This window comes from Dysidea avara, chromosome 10 (assembly GCF_963678975.1).
Source record: "Dysidea avara chromosome 10, odDysAvar1.4, whole genome shotgun sequence".
NCBI classification, from domain to species: Eukaryota; Metazoa; Porifera; class Demospongiae; order Dictyoceratida; family Dysideidae; genus Dysidea; species Dysidea avara.
In genome coordinates this window covers 21,188,496-21,198,597 of record NC_089281.1, presented here as the reverse complement: position 1 = coordinate 21,198,597, position 10,102 = coordinate 21,188,496, and the positions used below count along the sequence as shown (strand labels likewise).

Genomic DNA, 10,102 nt, shown 5'->3' with positions numbered 1-10,102 from the left:
GTGTTTATCGCTTAAAGGATTGCTTGGTGGAAAGTAGAGTTGGGCAAGTGAAGCGGGTACTGATGAAAGCCGGAATGGAATCGATCGGGGCGCGCGCCAAGTTTAAAATCGTTTGAAACAGATTGTGCACTATTTCCAACTGTCACACAACAACTAGAGAATTAATTTGTTTCTGTTTATAGGCATGCTAGTAATCGTTCGACTCGAAAGTTCTATTAAATGCCCACCACGTGGCAAGGTGTGTGTAAATAAAATCCATCCAGTTTAGTTTAATCCTGATGTAGAAGTACTTCCTTACCATTCCAACAGGTAAACTACTGTAGTATTTTCATGTTGTAGCAGTATTCAAGCCTTTTTTGTACAAGTGTCGCTGGTTTTCTGAAGCGACTATAATTCTACCATTATATTGGCAGCGATTTACGAGAGTTAGCAAACTGCAGTATGTTATTATATTAACAGTGCTTACAAAATATGTTAACAGCTTAGCTAAATGATCACTGTTCAGCTTAGACGATTGTACAACGCATTCTTGCAGTGGGCATTAAATAGAACCGTCGAGCATGTTTTCTAGCATGTCTATAGCAGAAGCGAACTAATTCTAACACAATTCTAGTTATTGTGTGAAAGTTGGAAACAGTGCACGATCTGTTTAAAACGATTTTTTAACTTGGCGCACGCCCCCTATTGGTTCCGTTCCATTCCGGCTTTCATCAGTACCCAAGCAGTCGAAACGCAAGCGGCAAAAAACGGGCGTGTTGCAACCTATTCTCGTACTTATTTTGACCATATAGTTCAATAGTGCACAAGGCCTTATTTTGAACTATATGGTCGAAGTGTCTGGTAGAGGATATACGGATACTATCTGGGCGCTTGTACTGTTGTAGATCAGGATTCTCTAGCGGATACTGATCAGTTCAAATGTTTTCGTGATGACCGGGTGAACAGTACGTGGTAGTGATTGTGGAGAAGTGAGTCAGGGTGACTATGACAGTGATTGTTCAGTTGCTGAACCAGACCAGAAGCTGAGTGAAGGTGAATTCTCACTATAAAGGGAATGAGGGGTACGTACCTTGGTACGTACGGTCCAGCTTTCATGGGTATAGCTCCTAGCCTCCATCCTACCCATGCAAGTTTATGCTTTTCAGTGAGCTGGTCTATGGTGACTAGATCATTTACTAGACTGATGAAAATTAAGAAGCACTCCCATTTCCCCGCTTGTGTTGTGTTGGAACATGAATCTATGGTTGTAACTTCTGAACTTTGGGTACAGACAATTAAGAGTTGCTTCATCAGTCTGCAGCTAGTAGTGGCACAGGTATATCTGCTACCACTGAGGTTGGCTTCCACATTAGCAGATAAATAGGGTATGGCTTATAGCTAGTTGATACTTGAAGTGTAGGCTTTCTTTTTTCATTGTTGAGAGCAATGTACCTGTCATGTGTTATGCACCTATCAGTGTCCACCTCCCCACCTTGGAGTAGGATGGGGCAGGGGATTTAACAAACTCTAGTGTCAAATTTCCTAGTGATGTGCCAATAAGAGATTTATCCCATTAGCCGATATTGAAATCAATGGCCGATACCGATCCCATGTTTGCCAAAATTTCATACATTTTTGTTATTTTATTTTTGATGAAAACAGTGGCAGTAAAGTTAATCAACTAAGTAATCTGCTAATAATTACTGTTACTGATATGCTGAAATTTGGCTGATAAACTGATTTCTGATTATTTACCAATTAATTGGTGCATCACTAAAATTTCCCAGTGCTGGGCAAAGAAGCTTGTTGAAACCCCACTATGTCCCTACCTTTAAAGAGGGATGTTTGAGTTATCTGTAAAAAGGCTTACACTAGACTGATCCCAAGTCAATCACACAGTAGCATATGGAAAAATTGCAGCCTCAGAACCTCAAAATAAGCAGAAATGTTTGTGAGGTATGCTTGACCATACCTTTTATATTACACTTGGGGTGGTTTTTATAGTGTTTAACATTAGTGGCAAGTGATATGTACCCTTTGCTTCCTTATATGTTTAGTATCCATGACTACTTATGTGTCTAGAATTGGTATTCCATAGCAGAAAGCATGGACTTGTTTTTGCACAGATTGATGGCTTACATGTGTGCTGTACTATAGTAACAGTTGTACTATCTTGTTGTGCTCTCTTGAAAGTCTGTGTGTATGTGTGTTTTCCGCACAGAAATGTTTTCAACAGTTTTGCAATGCAGGTTACTGCAGTCTTCTACATAGCTATAGAATCTTAATTTTTTTGTAACCTCTTCCATGGCCATTTTGTGTACATATGTAATGATATATGTATCAAACACACACACACACGCGCATGCATGCAATGCACACACACACACACACACACACACACACACACACACACACACACACACACACACACACACACACACACACACACACACGCACACATTTTATTGCTGTACTTTGTATTGGTGAGGTCAAACGGAAGTGTGTACTTTATATCCATATTGTGCATCCGGCTGCACACTTCAAAGCTGCTAATCTCACATGCGTTTGTTACACCTACATCTGTAGGAAAAGAAGTGCTGTATTAGCAGATCATGGACTGGTGAATCATGGATCAATGGATCATGTGAAAGGTAAAAGTGCATATAATTATTTAGTGTGTGTTTATGTGGCCGTATATTGTCATATGATCACTTAACAGCTGGACATCCCTTTTTCACTGAATCTTCATAATTGTTCACCAACGCCTTGTGTAGGCACTTTGGCAAATAATGTAACGTTATGTGCTTGTACCCAATTTCTTGCTTGTTTGAACAAAAAAATTATTGTGCATATCTACCCAGCTGTATTAGTGGGACCTGGCATTAACTGCAGCAGTAAATTCCAACTGTTACTGTATGTTATGTCGCTAACTTAGTGGGTTAATACCCATGCGTGTCTTCACCTATGTGACATGTTATACATAGCATCCTACTTATTACCAGTCCTACCCTTGATGCTGGCATCTGAGCAGTGCATCCCCAGTATTCCGGTGGGCAAAGACAAAGGAACCTTACTTGCTTTAAGCGTGAATAAGCTCTTCCAACCCACCAAGAATTACCCAGAACTTACATGCACACAAGTTTAGCAAATAAAGTTTGACTAATTTCGTATAATCATTATTGAACATATTGTAGCTAATAGGCAAAAAAAGTTTTGGCAACTTAGTCCCTCTAAACTCCCACTGTTTATGTCAAGTATACATGTATATATTTGTACTCTGTGTGCGTGTGCGTGTGTGTGTGTGTGTGTGTGTGTGTGTGTGTGTGTGTACGTGTGTGTATACGTGTGTGTGTACACATGCATGTGTACAAGTGCGTGCGTGCGTGTGTGTGTGTGTGTTCACGGGTGTATGTGTGTGGGTGTGCATGTATCTCCTGTGGGTTACTTACTTGTCCTGCCTCACTGAGAATTGAAGTTATAGCAATTACCAGGTTGGTGAGCACACACAGACACAGACACACATACAAACACACACACACACACACACACAGATCCTTCGCCTACTGTGCTAGCACAGTCATACCTATCCAGTTATCCAGCACTGGGACACTTGTGCACTACTCAGGCACTATGAGTCAGTGCAGACAAATCCTCCCGGTGCTTGGTTGTTGTCATTGTTGTTGTTTTCTTGAGAAAGAAACTTTGCATGTCTCGTATAATAGTGGAACTTTGTGTACCCACACATTTGTTTGTAAAGCACTCCTGTGGGGGCCCTATCATGTACATGAATGCTTATACTGTAGCACCTGAGTAGTGCACAGGGGTATCCCAGTTAGAGCTGAGCGATAGTACAACTATCACTATCACGATTGATAGTAACTTTTATATCAGGATAGTATCACGATAGTTATTAGCAGTTATTAAAGACACTCAACTTCACGTATACAGCACATGAATACTCCAATTATGTACACACCACTTATCTGCTTTTCTAACACTCCACTAATAAATGTTATGTGTCAGTATTACAATTGTTATCTTTGTTGTCCACGTTCAAGTTACCAGTCTTATACAGTTTTCTGAAGTTCAACACTATCATGTTTGCTTTTGTTATCCATATTTTTGACTAAGCACAGATATGAATAAGTAATCATGATAGCACGATAGTATACTATCAAGATCACGATTGTTAATAGCTATCACGATAATCGATTGATTGCCACTATCGCTCAGCTCTAATCCCAAAAAATTGGTATCTGTACGTTAAGAATTGGATTTGTACAATACACTTGTGAACAAGAAGTCTGCTAGCATGGAGTGTACCATCATAAAGAAGTCTGGCTTACCAGTTGTTAGCCTGAGTTTGTAATGAAAGTGGCTAACAAGTTATAAGCCTTATTTCACCACATAGCTATATTTTGAGACACCAATTGCAATGTATCAAAAATTCATAATAATCATGCATGGTAAGTACATACTGGAAATGTTTTTTAGCAACTGTCATGGCAACAGTTGCTAAGCAATTGCTGGCAGGGATTACCAAATTTATGAATTTTGCTTTTTTTCCCCCCTTACAGTTAATTGTGGTCATGTCACAAACTGAAGACTTGCAAGGAAAGATTGATGCAATTATTAGGTAAGCTAATACAAATAATTGCGTATGTAGACTTTAGCTTATTGTCATTGTATATTGTATAGGAGGAGAATAGCATACTCAGTTTCAAGTACCATCCGAGTTCTAAGAAATTTGAAAAATGTTTCATTATACAGTACTGTTACTGTCATTGTACTGTATGACTGTAGTACTTTTTCATGTACTGTATGTTAAAATAGTTGTAAGGAATCTGAAACTCAATAAAGTTGTATAGTGTTGTACACGTAAGCTAAGCAAGATTCTCAACACTGCTGTTAACCATATAACTACCTAGCCTACTATACATCATATATAATATTTAACTTAGTGTTAATCATATTGCATGTTATTGGATCTACGGATGTCGTGATTCGCATTAATTTTGGTCACAAGCCAAATGGTTTGTTTCTAAAAATGAAAGGTCTACATGTATGCATACAGGTCTACGTACAATATAAGGTCTACATTAACACTTCAGTCTCAACTTCAATTACTTCATTATACACACGGAAGCAGCGAAAAAACTCACATGGATTCTAAAATGTTAAACTGCAGTTGCTTGGCTCTACAATGGGCTTAAAACTAGTTATCCATAATCTATTGTAATAGTACACACAGTGAAGTCTGTCTGATCAGGTCACCATCTGCTGAAATTGTGCCACCCATGAGCCAAATGTATAATCCTCTGTGAAAAATAATCTACATCATCTAGCCTAATACAGCCACCAGCTTATAAGGTGACTCAGGTGAGCATCTGAAATTTTGATCATGACTAGTGTATACATGGTATATACCTGCAATGAATTTGAATATTACTACAATACAGTTAACAAAATTAAAAAATTCCTAAATATAATACATAGTGCTAACTTAACTTTTGGTTCTAACTTCTGCCTTGCAGTTTCCTTAAGGCCACTTCATGTCAAACTTTAGTTTCTGGTCACCCGCCTGTATGGAAAACCTGGAATCCCAGTTTATGAGGACTATTTACAGGTACTTAAATGCATGTGAAAACCAAGGACACAATTTTTTTTAACACTGCAAAATATTGAGATACTCTGATAGGACGGTCACTCTACCCTTAACTCTAATATTAGGTATAATTATGCCGCACTACTAAAACGTTACGTTTCTGACTATACACCCTGTAGTTTTGTCCTATTATTAATGTTTCCGTTACCAGTAACCAAAGTAATTTCAATATATAGCATTAACTAGAACATCAGATAGCTTCAATTTCCTAACAATTCAGATGTACGTAGTCCTCTAATGATTACTCTAGTAACTTTTCTAAATTTCAACTTCCTTATCACTGAACACAGGTACACTGATTTGAAAGCTGGTAACATTCGATGAGCTCAAATTTCAACTTTTCCATGACTAAATAACTGCATGTATAGTCCTACACTGACAAGTGGCAATCCTTAGTTTAAACATTAACTTCCCACATGATAACTGAAAAATACTATAGCCTGGAGCACTCAATGATTCAAACTTTGACGGTTACTTTTCTCTAGGTTCACTGAAAAGGAGGCTGGAAACAGATAGTGGGCTAAGACTTCACATTTGAATGGAGACTTTCTGGTGTGTACATAATAGTTTAATGCCATTTTGGACCATTTGAAGACTTAGATACTTTCCTAGCATATACGTAGCTAATGAGACATTACACTTGGAAAGTAAAAACATGTTATAGCTATATACAATACGTACATCAGCAGACCTTTTAATTCCTATAATATAGTGCTTAGCTATACATTGTTGTGCTCAGTTCTTTTAAAGCAGTATAACTAGCCATCAACAATTTTCCTAGTGCATTTTGCAGAAGCATAAGTATGTGACTATAAGAATGTTGGTTAATAAAATCAAGATAAATTGAGCAAATAATAATACTATACAGTGTGTTATCACAGTATATTATATTACTGGTGTATATGTAAGATTCTATAGTCCTGATCATCCGCCCGTCCGCATCCTTTTTGTTGGCTAGGGAGTGACCAGAAACTAAGGTATGACTTGGAGTGGCCTAATTATGATTCCTATCTAATTTTTGGATTTATTATGTTTGATTATTGTGTGATAATTATCTATACTGTATGTTGTCAATACTTGCTCAACTTTTTTTATTAAACAGCTGCAGTGTTCATGTGGTACATTAAAATTAACACGCATACTAGCACATGTACAAAACACACATTGCATTGCATGGTAAGTTGTATTGCTAAGTTTATCATACTGTGTACAAGAGACATAATGGATGGTAGCTAGCTAGCTAGTGATTGTTCTATTGGAATGTAATTGACTGTTTCACTGATAACAAAGTAATCCGACCGATATTACCCCATTAGTTAGATAATCTATATTCTATATCACTGCAGTGGATAAATATTGTACATGTCAAGTTATAAGTGCACAATTTGTATTTGAAATTTCACATTATAATCCATTAACACGAAACCAATAGGCTTCATTCAGTCTATTATGATTTAAAATTTACCCATTATGATTTATGGGATTGCCAGCAAAATCAGCCCACTATATACCTTCAATTATCATGTACACATGCTGTACATGTACAATAATACAGCTGAACATCAAAAAAAGAAGAAAAATTGACCGGATTTGCGAAAAGGGGTCTTCCACACACATCCAATTTGTGAACTTCGGCTATTCATAACTTCAGATTGGAAAAAGTCATTGCCTTGAAATTTGAAGAGTAGTGAGTACCAACTTCAGTTAATAGATGTAGAAAATTGCAAGTTTGTACCTTCCTTGAACACTGAGCTATGGGCTTCCAAGTTCATAGAAATGGATGTGTGTGGAAGACCCCTCTTCGCAAATCCGGTCACATATGCATTACACAATTTTACATAAATATTGTTGTTTGAAAATTCAACCCATGGCCAGAGCCCAATACCAGAACAATCATTATGATAATTATAAATTCTTATACTGGGATTGGTTCTTCTATATATGAATTTAACTGCAAACTTTTTTATTTGTGGGAAGATACTGTGAAATTCTGCTTATTCTATCTGAAATACTGCATTACAGTGTTTATTGTGTATGCCTCCCGCTAAGGCAGAAATACTGCCATGCAAATTAAGTACATAGTAATATGAGTTACGATTGGGTAGGTGTCACATTATAATAAATACAAGTGTATGAGCTGATGAAAGACTGAAGACTACACACATACTGGCACATGCATTTTCTGCTGTAGTGACATGATAAAAATAAGTATGAATATAAAATATTGAGCCACCAACTGTACAGTAATGTACCTATCAATGTTATTCCCTACCTACCCCAGGTAAGGGAATTGCAAAGGCAATTTACTCACCGAGACCCTGGGGACAACTTCGAGTTTTAAATCTCTACTACTTCGTATTATTTATCTCGGGAATCATTAACAATATGGTGATTAGTGTTGCAAATGCCCCTACCCTGGGGATGAGTTAATCCTTGCAAATTCCTACCTGTTGCCCAATCTGGGGTAGGTGCATGGGGTGTGACATTGATTCGTGTATAATATAATAGTAAAAAAGTACTACAGTCATACAGTACAATGACAGTAACAGTACTGTAATATGATATATTTTTCAATTTTCTTTAGAACTCGGATGGTACTTGAAACTGAGTATGCTATTCTCCTCCTATACAATATACAATGACAATAAGCTAAAGACTACATACGCAATTATTTGCATCAGCTTACCTAATAATTGCATCGATCTCTCCTTGCAAGTCTTCAGTTTGTGACATGACCACAATTAACTGTAAGGGCAAAAAAAAGCAAACTTCATAAATTTGGTAATCCCTGCCAACAATTGCTTAGCAACTGTTGCCATGACAGTTGCTAAAAACATTTCCAGTATGTACTTACCATGCATGATTATTATGAATTTTTGATACATTGCAATTGGTGTCTCAAAATACAGCTATGTGGTGAAATAAGGCTTATAACTTGTTAGCCACTTTCATTACAAACTCAGGCTAACAACTGGTAAGCCAGACTTCTTTATGATGGTACACTCCATGCTAGCAGACTTCTTGTTCACTAGTGTATTGTACAAATTCATTTGGACCGACTAATTCTTAATGTACAGATACCAATTTCAAGACGTCTAACTAATAATCTTATGTTTCAAACAATGCATGCAGGGGACACACTCAAAAAAATACACATGAAAATGGCACACAATCGTTACAAAGTACATAAGTAACTCATGTACACATGCAGGAGACTTTTCTCCAAGCCACACTTTCACAATCCTGTTAGTAGCCTTCTCTATGGCACACATACAACTGGCATATAGTAAGATACCACGTACTATTGGGGTACATACAGGTAAGTCGCACTTCCACTACATCATTAGAGTGTGACTGAAGCTACAGTGTGCATAAGGCAAACTCTCTATACGACCCAAGATTGGCAGGCATTACAATAATAATAAACAATTAAGAAAGTTGTCAGTGCTACATAAGGTCAGTACCACATGCATACATCAACATGCAGCCTCAACCTCACATGATGTGACACAAAAGTTCAGAATACCATATTACTAGAAATCTAAGGTGCCCTGTAAATGTTTGACGTATGATTTAACACATTTTAAGGAATCAGTATAACAAGTGTTAAGCCTGCTAGCTACTTTCAATGAAACATGATTTTAGCAAGAACATCAAAGAAATTTTTGATCACATTGAATAGTAACAAATCACTTTCAATGGTAGGTATTAATGATCACATCTAATGTACAATATAATGTAATCAGGTCTGACAAAACCAGGCTTATAGCCTGTCAAATTTTGATCACTTTTCAAAAGTCTGACATATGTATAATAATAACTTTCTCGCCGAACATGATAACAAATTAACATTTCGACCACTTGTGTGGGAACTTTACAGAATTGTTATAACTTATAAAGAAAATTAAGTATTATGCATTTTTTGGGCTATAAGCCTGGTTTTGTCAGACTTGGTCACATATCCAGTCAATGGCTCACCAACTGAACAAACTCTTGACCGAGACAACCTCTTGTCATTTTACTTGGACAACTGTATACATAGAAGTAAAGGCATCCAAACACCATGATTTAACACACCTTGTTTGTTTACCTGGAGTAGTCATCGTACGCAGGGGACTGCACTACTAAATAAAGATGTACATACTTATTTGAATGAGTATTCAACAGTTACTATAGCAACACCCACACTGATAATTTGGTGAAATTGATGGTATTATATGCAACACTATATGGTAGTTACCTTGCCAGTAAAAACTACTGTGCCGTAGTACACATAAAAACTTCACAGCCACATCATTTACCCTTCACTACTCACATTGTCACATCTAACACACATAAACAGACTACACTAAAACATGCAGGCAAAACCAAAAATAATTTGGGTTGCTGTATGTGTGGTCACACCTACTGGCCCAGGTACCAGCACTGGGATACCCCTGTGCACTAATCAGGTGCTAC

The 10,102-nt window shown here is 37.2% G+C and overlaps 1 long non-coding RNA gene across 2 annotated transcripts; it reads left to right on the top strand.

Annotated features, from left to right (window-relative positions):
* Window positions 1–214: 214 nt before the first annotated feature.
* Window positions 215–4,925, top strand: LOC136268024 (uncharacterized). Of its 2 annotated transcripts, none has more exons than XR_010706848.1 (4): window positions 215–309; window positions 2,566–2,630; window positions 4,557–4,615; window positions 4,678–4,925. It is a non-coding gene; the product is annotated as an uncharacterized lncRNA (long non-coding RNA). The 2 variants fall into 2 exon arrangements; XR_010706849.1 differs by lacking the exon at window positions 215–309 and adding an exon at window positions 644–1,032.
* Window positions 4,926–10,102: the final 5,177 nt, after the last annotated feature.